General features: G+C 49.5%; 1 non-coding gene across 1 annotated transcript; it reads right to left on the reverse strand.

Moving 5' to 3' along the window:
* Positions 1-8,824: 8,824 nt before the first annotated feature.
* On the reverse strand, positions 8,825-8,934 carry LOC138998693 (U6 spliceosomal RNA). Its single transcript, XR_011469204.1, has one exon. It is a non-coding gene; the product is annotated as a U6 spliceosomal RNA (small nuclear RNA).
* Between the last annotated feature and the right edge of the window lie 5,143 nt (positions 8,935-14,077).

The following is a 14,077-nucleotide window of genomic DNA, read 5'->3' on the forward strand; positions in this document are numbered from 1 at the left end:
ACTGATCCAGAGACGGAGAGGCATTGATTGGACTGTCAGGCCTTGGAGGGAAGGTAGGGGAGGGTGGGGGTGAGAGGGAAAGATCAACGAAAGTCTTACATGCAAGCATATAGGTCTAACCAATGGACATGGACAACGGGGGGCTGAGGGCATGAGCGGGGGGGGGTGTTAGGGGGTAACGTGGGTATAAGGACACATATGTAATATCTTAATCAATAAAATATATATTAATAATAATTAAATAAAAAATATATATGTTGTATTGACTTCAGAGAGGAAGGGAGAGGGAGAGAGATGTATTAACATCAATTTTGAGATAGAATCATTCATCAGCTGCATCCTACATGCCCCCTACTGGGAATGGAGCCCACAACCAGGGCATGAGCCCTGAGAGGGACTCCATGCATGACTTCTTGGTTCATAGATCGATGCTCAACCACTGAGCACACCTTTCGGGCAAGATGATATTATTTATTACACTAGAGGCCTGGTGCACAAAAATTTGTGCACTTGGGGGGGGTTGGGGGGTCCCCCAGACTGGCCTGTGCCCTCTCGCAGCCTGGGACCCCTCGGGAGATAACGACCTGCTGGCTTAGGCCTGCTCCTGGGTGGCAGAGGGCAGACCCAATCCCTAGGAGCAGCCCCTGGTCAGGCTCAGAGCAGGGCTGATTGGGGAGTTGGGGCACCACCCCTTGTCATTCAAAGAGCAGGGCGGATCGGGAGGTTGCAATGCCACCCTCAGTCACACTCAGGTTAGGGCCGATTGGGGGGTTGGGACACGGCACTCTGTCACACTCAAGGCAGGGTCGATGGGGAGGTTGCAGCGCCACCCCCTGTCACGCACAGAGCAGGGCTGATCAGGGGGTTTGGGGCTCCATACCCTGTCACACACAGAGCAGGGCCCCTCAGGGGGGTTGGGGCTCCATACCCTGTCACACACAGAGCAAAGCCGATCAGGGAGTTGAGGAGCTCCCAATTGTCACTCACAGAGTAGGGCCGATAGGGGAGCTGGGGCACCGCCCAGTGTCACACACAGAGCAGGGCGGATCAGGGGGTTGGGGCGCTGCACCCTGTCACACTCAGGGCAGGGCCAATAGGGAGGTTATGGCTCTACCTTGTCACATACAGAGCAGGGCCCGTGGGGGCGGGGGGTTTGGTGCGCCGAACCCTTTCAAACACAGAGCCACAGTGCAATCAGGGGATTGGAGAACTCCTCCCTATCAGGCACAGAGCAGGGCTGATCAGGGGGTTGTGGCGCCTTCCCCTGTCACACACAGAGCAGGGCAGATAGGGAGGTTGTGGCCCCGCCCCCTGTCACACACAGAGCCACAGGGCGATCAGGGGGTTGGGGAGCTCCCCCCTATCAGGCACAGAGTAGGGCTGATCAGGAGGTTTGGGAGCTGCCCCCTGTCATGCTGATCCCGGTGCCGGGAGGCGTATTACCCTTTTACTATATAGGATAGAGGCCTGGTGCATGGGTGGGGGCTGGCTGGTTTGCCCTGAAGGGTATCCTGGATCAGGGTTGGGGGTGCCCACGGGGGGGCCTGGCTAGTCTGGGTGAGGGGCTGAGGGCTGTTTTCCAGAAGCGGGTGACTGAAGCTCCCAACCACTCCTTTTTTCTTTTCTTTTTTTTTTATTCTGGGCCAGCTTTAGCTCTGAGGCCTGACTGCTGAAAACATCGATACAATGTTGCGGTCCCCGGCGGAATGAAAGCCGGTTTCTGGGGTTTTGTTTAGCTTTTTACTTGCAACATAGTACATAGTTGCTTAGAGTTGCAGCTGAGAGGCAGGCAGCTGGCAGGCGGGGTACGTTGGAGTTTGCCAGTCACTGGAGCAAGCAAGCCTAAATGCTCGCTTCAGTGCATGGCTTCTGGCCGCCATCTTGGCTGACAGTTAATTTGCATAAGGATATGCTGATTAGCCAATGGGAAGGGTAGCGGTCATACACTAATTACCATGTTTCTCTTTTATTAGTGTAGATGTGTATCCTGATTTGTTTTCATTTATGGTGTATGCATTTCACTACATCTATAATCACTTTTCCCCCCATTTATTAAGGTACTGTTTATTTCTCCCATCTTTATTGAGAAATAATTGATATACACCCACTGTAAAAGTTTAAGGCAGACAGCACAATGGTTTGATTTGCATACATTGTGAAATGATTACCACATTGGGTTCAGATAACATCCCTCGAAGATGTGACAAACCAAAATTGAAATCTCTAATGTAATTTGAGGTGTTTTTTTTTCTTCAAATTCAAACCTACAATTGGTACTATTGCAAAAAAGAGCTTGTACTTGGAACTAAGTGCAGGATGTGGTGTGTCTGCAGGCTGGGGCACTTGACCCTTGTGCCTGTTCATATGCAGTTCCTTTCTCCCTCCAGAGTTCACATGAGGCTGGGGATGGATGTGCTGCCCCTACTGGACAAGCTCCCCAGTCCGTCTTCCCACCACTGAGTGGCAGAGGTGAGAGCCCACTGTGTAAGGCTGTGGGGCCTATAAAGTTCGGACCTCACTTTTGTCTCGGCGGGTCTGGTGGTGACCTCAGCATCAGCGTGCGCAGAGCCTATGCTGGCCTCTGGGGTGTGCTCTGTGCGGGTCCAGCTCACGCATGGCTCCTCTCCCCCTGAATCTCAGCCACCTTCCCAGTTCTTCTGCTAGAAGCTCTGGTTCTCTCAGAACCTTAGACTCCTCTCCCCCCATGAGCTGTGTAGAAGCTTCATATTTCAGGATGTTTTTCAGGGAAAACTGGCAAGAGAAAAAGAAGAAAAAAATAAGCAGGATTGCCCCCAATACTTTGGAGTCCAGGGCCCCATTTTCCCAGGTTCTCGCCAGAGATGGGCTTTTCCTCAGCATTTGAGGGGGTTATACACAGGCCATGACTTTAGAGCCCAGTCAGAAGAGAAGGGGGAAGGGTCCAGTGTAGCCCCCAATCTGACTCTGACAGGCCCCTGGTCCAGGCCTCTCTGAGTCATTCCCGTCCTGCTCACAGAGCAGGGCTAAGACTCACTGCCTTCAAGACAAATCAGCTCACCACCATGCTGGTCACTTGTCAAGTTCTCACTTCTCTCCCCACTCAGCCCACTGCTGCTCTCTCTGGAGTCCGCAGTTACTATTCTCTCTGAGACTGTGGTTGTCACCACTGGGTGGACAGCTGGCCATTGACCTGCTCCATCTCGGTGGCTCCAGAATGATGTGTTTTCTTCTTTTGAGAAGAAGAATAAAGAGCAAGAATATGGGTCTGGACAGCAGGTAGCCTTTCTGTAGAAAAGCATGGACAGTGAGTTATTTCACTCTTAGTACTTTGAAGTGCTATGTGGATTGGCATGAGGTACTTTTATTTTATTATTCTTTCTGGATGTTCTTCCTGGAGGTGACTGAGTTGGCCGGCTGCACAGGTACAGGAACAAGAGGGTGAGTGTGCTGTCCTATGTGCCCAGTAGCATGGAGTTTGTGCTGTTCTGCATTTCTGAGCCTCTCTCACCATGTGAGTGAGGTCTGGCCAGAGGCAAGTTCAGCCATGAGTGGCTGCTCCCAGGCCTTCTTGACACCGCTCGTCTGTGCTCATTACCAGCTGAATCCGCAAGCCAGGGGAGCCCTGGAGCCCTGAGTCACTGTGTGGAGAGGATGAGCTTTGGTGGCCCCCTGGCCCACATCATGGACCAAAAAGAGCAAGATTTTATGGGGTACAGACACTGAAAAGGCCTTCATGGCAGCCCTACATCATTACCCTAATGGTACAGGTTTTGATGGACAATTAGAAACTCCCTACTTGACCACAGAGTAAAGTATCAAACCTTTAGTGAGTGACACTCTGTCTCTCATCTTCGTTTAACCCCTTAAAAATGGGATGTGTGGATTTCACTCACCAGCATTATTTCTTCCATCTCGCAATCAGGTTGACAGGAAAATTGGAGCCATCTCTGGAAGGAGAGAGCATATGAAGACAGGGTATTATTTTTACCTTAATTTTAAGCACCACTCTGTCGAGTACAAAGAGAAAAATTATTTATTTTCCTGACCTTTAGCAGAGCATAGGTGTCTTTTCTGCAGTTGAGATCTGTAGATGATTAAAAGGCACGTGCTTCCAATGACAGTGCTGCCTTTCTTGATCCTTGTCCTTGGGTGGCGTCACTCCTGGGCCCTGGGCCCAGGTCACAAACAAGACACCGAGAAGTGAATCTGCTCTGTCAACAAGGCCCTGGCCCAGCGTTCCTGAAATGGCACCATAGGCCCATCCTTGTCACTTGGTGAATGTGGTTTAATGAAGCAGGGGGTCACTGTGGGAGGATTGCGCTGCCCATGTTGTGTTTTGTGAGATGCTTAAAAGGTTTGAAGCTCCTTTAAGAAACCAGGTGGTACAGTGAAGGAGCTGTTTCCCCTAGTGATCGCCTTAGAAGCGGCTGAGACACAGCAGCTGTACTAAAGGCTGTGGAAGCTCCGTGATGGGAGGAAAACGTAGCTGTGTAGGTCACTGGTCTGGATGGTGGCCCTCAATCCCACTGACCACCAGTTCCTGTGGGTAATTCCTTATACTCAGCCCTGACCCCAACTGGACCTGCTGGACCAGATTCTGTGGGGCAAAACAACCAAATCTGGGTCGCCCCTTTTGTTTTTTAACCTTTAAAAAATATAATTGTAGATTCACATTATTTGTAAGAGATAATGCAGAGGTGGCCCATGGAATCTGACCCGGTTTCCCTCAATAATATCTTATAAAAATCTCACAACCAGGATATTGACAGTGGCCCAACCACCCATGTAGGGCAAATAGACAACAGCTCTACCAGATTCTCCTGCACCCAGGACAGTGCCTTATATTTCTTGTATACTTTTATCACAGTAATTTATACACAATGAAATTTACCGTTTTAACCATTTCAGGGCGCAGTCCAATGGTGGTAAGTACATTCATATTGTTGTGCTGCCCTCACCACCATCATCTCCATCACTGTTCTCATCTTCTCCAACGGAAGCTCTGTCCCCACTAAACAACAACTCTGCATCCACTCCCCCAATAATGATACCCTCCATCTTACCTCTGTCTCTATGACTCTGATGGCTCTAGGGATGTCATGTGAGTGACATTTGTCCTTTTGTGATTGGCTTATTTCATTGAGCCACTCAGGGTCCATCCAGGTTGTAGCATGTGTCACAATGGCCTATTTTTCTAAATTGAATATATTGGGGTGAGATTGGTAATGAAATCATGTACCTTTCAGGTACACAGTTCTATAGTACATCATCTGAATGTTGAATTATGTCTCACCGCCCTCCTCCCGCCCCCGCCCCCCCGCTCCCAGGTCAGGTCTCCTTCCATCACAATTTATCCTTTCTAAACCCTCTTCTACCCACACCCCTCTCTCTCTGATAATCACCACAATGCTGTCTGTGTCTATAAGTCTTTTCTTTGCTTAATCCCTTCACCTTATTCCCCTAGTTTCCCAACCTCCCTCCCCTCTGAGAGTTGTCAGTCAGTTTTCTATATCTATGAGCCTGTGTTCATTTTGATTGTAGTTTATTTTGTTCATTAGATTCCACATATAAGTGAAACCATAAGGAACTTGTAATTCTCTGACTGGCTTACTTCACTTCACTTAGCATAATACTCACCAGCTCCGTCCACGCTGTTGTAAAAGGTAAGATTTCCTTCATTTTCTTTCTCTGTGTGTGGGTGAGTAGTATTCTGTTGTGTTAATGTACCACAGCTTCTTCTCCACTCATCTGCTGCTGGGCCCTTGGGCTGCGGTGAAATCTTCACTATTGTAAATAATGCGGCAGTGAACATAGCATTGCATATATCCTTTCCGATCAGTGTTTCAGGTTTCTGCAGATATATTCTCAGAAGTGGAAATGTTAGGTCTATTTTTAATTTTTGAGGGAACTTCATACTGCTTTTCACAGTGGTTGCACCAATCTGCATTCTTCCCAAGAGTACACGAGAGTTCCCTTTTCTCCACATATTCACCAGCACTTGATGTTTATTGATTTATTGATGACGGCCATCCTGACAGATGTGAGGTCATGCCTCACTGTGATTTTAATTTCTATTTCTGTGACGATTAGTGATGCTCAGCATATTTTATTTGTGTAATACTCATGTGCAGATCCTCGTCGGAAAAGTGTCTATTTAGGTTCTTTGCTCATTTTTAAATTGGATTGTTTAATTTTTTCTGATATTGAGTTTTGAAGTTCTTCATGAATTTGATATATTTAGCCCTTATCACATGTATCCTTGGCAAATATGTTCCCCCATTCTGAGGGGTGTCTTTTCATTTTGTTGATGATTTCCTTTGCTGTGCAACAATATTATAAAGTGATGTAGTCCCATTTGTTAAGTTTTTCTATGAAAATTTATAGCCTTTACTTTCTTCTAGAATTTGTACATTTTCAAATCTCATTTTAAGTCTTTCATCCATTCTGAGTTTATTCTTCAATGTGGTGTAAGAAGGTAATCTGCATTCATTTATTTTTCTACATTTCTAATTTTCCCAACAGCATTTATTGAGGAATCTATCCTACAACATTGTATGTTCTTGTGTCCTTCGTCAAATATTAATTGACCATAAACGTATGGGTTTATTTCTGGGCTTTTTTATTTCCCAGAAGGCACAGGTCACCTGCACAAGGATGACACAGTGATTTCCCTAACCCTAGTCTCCCCTCAGACAGCCCATGTCCCAACACCACAGCGCAAGTCCCGCCCATCTCCCGCCTCCAGCAGCGCAAGTCCCAACACCGCCCTCCCCCCAAGACCTAGTCCCGCCAGTCTCCCTGCCCCCCCAGCACAGTCCAGCCCCTCTCCATCCCCCCCAAGCCCGGTCCCGCCCATCTCCCTCCCCCCCCAGCCCTGTCCCGCCCGTCTCCCTCCCCCCCGAGCCCCGTCCCGCCCGTCTCCCTCCCCCCCAGCCCAGACCCGCCCATCTCCCTCCCCCCCCAGCCTGGTCCCGCCCATCTCCCTCCCACCCAGCCCAGGCCCGCCCATCTCCCTCCCCCCCCCAGCCCAGTCCCGCCCTTCTCCCTCCCCCCCAGCCCGGTCCCGCCCGTCTCCCTCCCCCCCCAGCCCGGTCCCGCCCATCTCCCTCCCCCCCCAGCCCAGTCCCGCCCGTCTCCTTCCCCCCCCAGCCCGGTCCCGCCCGTCTCCCTCCCCCCCGAGCCCCGTCCCGCCCTTCTCCCTCCCCCCCCAGCCCGGTCCCGCCCGTCTCCCTCACCCCCGAGCCCCATCCCGCCCCTCTCCCTCCCCGCCCAGCCCGGTCCCGCCCATCTCCGTCCCCCGCAGCACGAGTCCCGCCGAACTGCCACGCCCCAACCCCGAAGTGGCGCCCATCTCCCTCCCACCCAGTCCAGTCCCGCCCGTCTCCCTCCCCCCCCAGCCCAGTCCCGCCCGTCTCCCTCCCCCCCCAGCCTGGTCCCGCCCGTCTCCCTCCCCCCCCAACCCGGTCCCGCCCGTCTCCCTCCCCCCCCAGCCCGGTCCCGCCCGTCTCCCTCCCCCCCCAACCCTGTCCCGCCCGTCTCCCTCCCCCCCCAGCCCGGTCCCGCCCGTCTCCCTCCCCCCCCAACCCTGTCCCGCCCGTCTCCCTCCCCTCCCAGCCCGGTCCCGCCCGTCTCCCTGCCCCCCCCAGCCCGGTCCCCGCCCCTCTCCCTCCCCCCCCAGTCCAGTCCCGCCCGTCTCCCTCCCCCCCCAGCCCGGTCCCGCCCTTCTCCCTCCCCCCCCAGCCCGGTCCCGCCCATCTCCCACCCCCCCCAGCCCAATCCCGCCCGTCTCCCTCCCCCCCCAGCTCGGTCCCGCCCGTCTCCCTCCCCGCGCAGCCCGGTCCCCGCCCGTCTCCCTCCCCCCCCAGCCCGGTCCCGCCCGTCTCCCTCCCCCCCCCAGCCCGGTCCCGCCCCTCTCCCTCCCCCCCCAGTCCAGTCCCGCCCGTCTCCCTCCCCCCCCAGCCCGGTCCCGCCCTTCTCCCTCCCCCCCCAGCCCGGTCCCGCCCATCTCCCACCCCCCCCAGCCCAATCCCGCCCGTCTCCCTCCCCCCCCAGCTCGGTCCCGCCCGTCTCCCTCCCCGCGCAGCCCGGTCCCCGCCCTTCTCCCTCCCCCCCCAGCCCGGTCCCGCCCATCTCCCACCCCCCCCCAGCCCAATCCCGCCCGTCTCCCTCCCCCCCCAGCCCGGTCCCGCCCGTCTCCCTCCCCCCCCAGCCCGGTCCCGCCCGTCTCCCTCCCCCCCCAGCCCTGTCCCGCCCGTCTCCCTCCCCCCAAGCCCAGTCCCACCCATCTCCGTCCCCCGCAGCGCGAGTCCCGCCGAACTGCCGCGCCCCAACCCCGAAGTGGCGCCCATCTCCCTCCCACCCAGTCCAGTCCCGCCCGTCTCCCTCCCCCCCCCAGCCCAGTCCCGCCCATCTCCCTCCCACCCAGCCCAGGCCCGCCCATCTCCCTCCCCCCCCAGCCCAGTCCCGCCCTTCTCCCTCACCCCCAGCCCGGTCCCGCCCGTCTCCCTCCCCCCCCTGCCCAGGCCCGCCCATCTCCCTCCCCCCCCAGCCCAGGCCCGCCCTTCTCCCTCCCCCCCCAGCCCGGTCCCGCCCGTCTCCCTCCCCCCCCCAGCCGGTGTCCCGCCCTTCTCCCTCCCCACCAGCCCGAGTCCTGCCCGTCTCCAGCCCACCCAGCCAGGCCAGCCTGTCTCTCACCCCCCCAGCCCTAGTCCCGCCCTTCTCCCTCCCCCCCAGCCCAGTCCCGCCCTTCTCCCTCCCCACCAGCCCGAGTCCTTCCCGTCTCCAGCCCACCCAGCCAGGCCAGCCTGTCTCTCACCCCCCCAGCCCTAGTCCCGCCCCCAGCCTAGGAAATATGGAATGCTTCAGGAATTTGTGTGTCACCCTTGCGCAGGGACCATGCCAATCTCGTCTGTATCATTCCAACTTTAGTATATGTGCTGTTGCCGAGTCGAAGACTGGGCTTTTTATTCTGTTCCGTACTATATTTCTTACTATTGCCTTGTAGTATAGTTTGATATCAGGTAGCATGATTCCTCCAACTTTGTTCTTCTTTCTCATGATTACTGTGGCTATTGGTTTGGTTTTCTTTTATTTGTTTTTGTTGTGTGGGTGTGTGTGTGTGTGTGTGTTTGTATTTGTTTATGTGTTGGGGTTTTTTTTTTGTACATCCATATAAATATTTCTGATATTTGTAGTCGCTCTCTGAAGTACGTCATTGGACATTTCAATGTTGTTAATTCTTCCTATCTTAGAACATCATTTATGCTTTGACATATTTGTATCTTCTTCAACATCTTCCTTCCATCCTTCCTTTCTTTCATTTTCTTTCTTCTTTCTCTATTTCCTTTCTTACTTCTTTCTTCTTTCTTCTTCCTTCCTTCCTTCCTTTCTTTCTTTCTTTCTTTCTTTCTTTCTTTCTTTCTTTCTTTCTTTCTTTCTTCCTGCCTTCTTTTTTCTTTCTTTCTTTCTACATGATATTTATTATGTTGACGTGTATTCATTCCATTCACCCTTTGCTGAGAGTTGTTACAATGAATAGGTGCTGTGTTTTGTTGACTGCTCTTTCTGGATCTATTGTTATAACCATGTGATTTTTATTCTTTATTTTGTTTATGCTGTATCATGTTGTTTATGAGCAGAAACTGTACCAAAGTTGCATCCCTGGAATAAATCCCACTTCATCATGGTTGTGTCATCTTTTGAATATATTACTGGATCCAGTTTGCCCATATTTTGTTGAGGATTTTAGCATCTACATTCATCAGGGATATCGGCCTATCATTTTCTTTCTTTGTAAAGTCTTATTCTGATTTGGGAATTAGGATAATGCTGGACTCATAAAATGAGCTTGGGAGTCTTCCCTTGCCTTGAGTGTTTTGGAGGAGGTTGAAGAGAACAGGTACTAGTTCTTCTCTGACTGTTTGATGAAATGCACTGTGAAACTATCCAGTCCATCACCTGCGTTGGTTGAGAAGTTATTTTTTCTTTTAATCCTCACCAAGGATATATTTTCCAATGAATTTTTTTTTTTTTTTTTTTTTTTTTTTTTTTTTTTTTTTAGAGAAGATGGAGTAAGGGAGGGAAGGGCTGAGGGAGGGGAAATAGAAAGAGAGAGAGACATCAATGTGAGACACACACATCAAATGGTTGTCTCACACACACCCCCCTCAACAGAGGTCTGGGGTGAATCTGAAATCCAGGTATGTGCCCTTGACTGGGAATTATTCCCATGATGCTTTGGTGCATGGACCATAGCTCTAACCACTGACTCACAATCGCTGGTGCTTCATTGATCTCTTGTTTTTTACTGTTTTGTTTATTTCTACTCTGATATTTATTATTTCCTTTATTCTTCTTACTTGTGGTATCTTTGTTTTTCTTTTGCACTAGTTTCTCTAAGTGTAAAGTTAGATGATGTATTTCAGATTTTTCTTGTTTCTGGAGGTAGGCCTGTAATGTTATGAATTTCCCTCTTAGGATTGCTTATGCTGTGCTCCATAGAGTTAGGATTGTTGTGCTCTCATTTCCATGTGTTTTAAGGTATTATTTCACTATTTCCTTGATCTCATTGTTAACCACTCATTGTGTAGTAACATGTTAATTAGCCTCCAAGACTTTCTCTGTTTTACAGTTTTTTCTTTCTTTTAAATCCTATAATTACTCATTTTTATTGTGGTCAAATAAATATGAGATTTAGAGTTTTAACCACAGTTAAGTATACATTAAGTATATTGACAGCAATTCTCACCACCATGTATCTCCCGATTTATATATATTTTGCTTTTCATTGATTTTATTTCTCTGTTAATAAATTTATCGGGGCAGGGTGGTTTTAGGTGTGTACAATTCAGTAATAGATCAATTGTAGATCAGTTTTTTTCTATTTGACTTCTAGTTATATCCAGTTATGATCAGAAAAGTTTCCTGATATGATTTCAATCTTCTTAAATTTACTGAGACTGTTTTTGTGCCCTAACATGTGGTCTATCTGAATAATGTGGAACGTCCACTTAAAAAGAATGTATATTCTATTGCTTCAGGGTGAAATGCTCTGAAGATACCAATTAAATCCATTTGATCTAGTGTGCTATTTAAGGCCACTCTTTCCTTCTTCATTTTCTGTGTGGAAGATCCAGCCATTGATGCCAAGGGGGTGTGAAAATCCCCTACTATGACTCTCTTATTGTTGACCTCTCCATTTATGTACATCAGGATTTAGGTTACACATTTACTTGCTCTTATGTTGTGGAAACACATGTTTGCAAGGGTTAAATCCTCTTGTTGGATTGCTCTCTTTATCATTATGTGGTAGCCTTCCTTATCGATCAATATAGCCTTTGTTGTTGTTGTTGTTGTTTTTAAACATTTTGCATTGGTTTCTCACAGAGAGGAGGGGAGAAGGCCAGAGAGTTAGAAACATCAGATCAGTTGCCTTCTGCACAGCCCCTACTGGGGATGTGCCTGCAACCAAGGTACATGCCCTTGACGGGAATCGAACCCGGGATCCTTCAGTCTGCAGGCCGACGTTCTATCCACTGAGCCAAACCAGTTAGGGCTATAGTCTTTGTTTTAAAGTCTATTTTGTCTGCTATAGGTATTACCTCCCCAGCTTTTTTTTTCTATTTGTATTTGCATGAAATATCTTTTGCCATCTCCTTGCTTTTTGTCTGTATATCTTTCATTCTGAGGTAGGTCTCTTGTTGACTGCATATATATGGTTATTGTCTGCTTATCGATTCAGCTGCCATGTCTTTTAATTGCAGCAGTTAAGCCACTTACATTTAAAGTGATTATTCATAGATATGTTTTGTTCTTTTAACTCTGATTCCCTTTGATTCCTTCTTGATAGTTCTTATACTAATGGTTTGGTGGTAATACACCTCTTTTTCTGTTTCTTGTCGGGAAGCTCTTTATTTCTCCATCAATTTTAAATGATAGCCTTGCTGAGTAGAGTAGTCTTGGTTGAAAGTCCTAGGCTTTTCATTACTTTGAATATTTTGTGCCAATCCCTACTGGCATGGTATGTGTCTGTAGAGAAATAAGCCGACAATCTTATGGGACCTCCCTTTTAGGTAACTGACCATCTTTATCTTGTTGCTTTTAAAATGTCCTGTCTTTTATCTTTGTCCTTTTAATTATGATGTGTCCTGGTGGCGGGCCTTTTTGGGTTCATCTTCTTTGGGACTCTGGGCTTCCTGGACTTGTGTGTCTCTTCCTTCACCAGGTTAGGGAAGTGTTCTGTCATTATTTCTTTTAATAGGCTGTAGTCCCTGAATCTCTCTTTTCTCCTTGTACTCCTATAAGGTGGATGTTGTTCATGTTTCCTATTGTCCCAAAAGTCTCTTAAACAGTCCTCATTTTTAAAGTTTTCTTTTTGATGCTTTTGTCTTCTCTGACCTTGTCTTCCAAATCACTAATTTGATTCTCTGCTTCATTCAACTATTTATTTTCTGTAGTGTATTCTTCATTTCAGAGATTGTACTCTTTATTTCTGACGGGATCTTTTATATGGCTTAAATGTTCTTTGTCATGCCTACTGCCAGTTTTCAAGTCCCACTGATTTCATCCACTCTTTGCCGAACTTCTATTAACATCCTTACAACCACTTTTTTTAAACATGCTGTATCTGGAATATTGCTTGCCTTCACTTTGTTTAGCATTTTTTCTGGGTGTGTCTCCTGTTCTTAAATTCGGGGCATATTTCTTTGCATTTTGGCTGCCTCTGTGTGTTTGTTTCTTTGTATTAAAATCCAGGTCTTGGTAGTGTGGCTTTGTGTAGTAGATGTCCTGTGGAACCCAGTGGCAAGGGCTTCTTGATCACCTGAGTTGAGTGCTCCAGGGATGTGCCCTGTGTGTGATGTGAACCTTCCTGTGGTAGTTGATTCATGATGGCTATTGGCTCATGCATGTGTTGAGTCGATGCTCAGGCTAGTTGGCTGGGACCATAGTTACCCTGCCTACAGTGTAGTGTATGAGCTGCTGACAGGTGTTGACCAGGTGGAGCGCAATTCATCTCAGCAGGTTATGGTGCCTGCCTAGATCTCTCTTTGGATATGCCTCTTGTAAGGCTAATTGTATCCTGCTCTGATGTGCTCTGAAGCTGGCCACTGGGCTTGTTGGTCCTGGGGCTTCCTGGGAGGGACTCTGGTGCTGAACAATGTCAGATGCTTTATGTGACTGGCGCAGGGCAATCTATTTGGATCTACAAAGCAATTCACAATTTGTGACAGCCTCTGCTGAGGCTGAGTGAGCACCGGAAGGTCCAAGCAGAGCACCAAAGCTGGCTTTTACTAGCATTGAGCCTGGGGACAGGTCAGCAAAAGTCCCAGAGCACACCACATTCTGCCTCTCTGTCTGCCTCCATCTGCTGGGTACCTGTGAGTCTCAGTTAATGAAAGAGTCTCTGGAAGCACTCAAGTTACATAAGGTAGGTTCTCAGGGAGTCCCCAGGTAGAGGTGAGTGGTGTTCACCAGATTAATGCAGGTTCAAGCTCAGTATCAGTGTTGGGTGTGAGGCCACTCAGCAAATTCCCCATTGTATACCAGGTCCAGCTGCCACCCACTGGGTCCTCACACATCTTTGAGCAGTGTACAGAAGACACAGACCTAGCATTGTTTGTAGGAGGGGAATGAAAAAGTCAAAAGAGGCTCCTTCCCAGGATGAAGATGTCTGGGATCTGTAGTCTGAGATCAGCCGTGTGAGCTGAAGGGCTTTGCAGAGGGTCTGTGCATTCTCAGAGGCCAGAGAACTGCTTCCTGTGGTGGATGATTCATGGGTCCCCTGGGATGCCACAGGGGAGCAAGAGCATGGCAGATCATGCAGGTGTGATGTCCTCCTCAAGTAGTGAAAAGTAGAGTTCCCTCATGGGTGGCTGATTTCAGCAGATTCATCCCTCCATTTCTATCCTAAGAGAACTGGAGCTCTCTCCAGACTTCTGACCACATGCACGCTCATGGGCTTCCTGAGCAGCACTATCCCTGCCTTCTTTCTTCACGGCTGGATGAGCCAGGCTGGCTGGAGTGTAGGGAAGGGAGGATAGAGGTCCGTTTGGTGGGTTGAAATGCTGTTAGAACCTTTAAGGCTTAAATTTATTTTTCC

The sequence above is a fragment of the Myotis yumanensis genome, unplaced genomic scaffold (genome assembly GCF_028538775.1).
Source record: "Myotis yumanensis isolate MYYU_CA2020_CCGP unplaced genomic scaffold, mMyoYum1.0.hap1 SCAF_20, whole genome shotgun sequence".
Lineage (NCBI taxonomy): Eukaryota > Metazoa > Chordata > Mammalia > Chiroptera > Vespertilionidae > Myotis > Myotis yumanensis.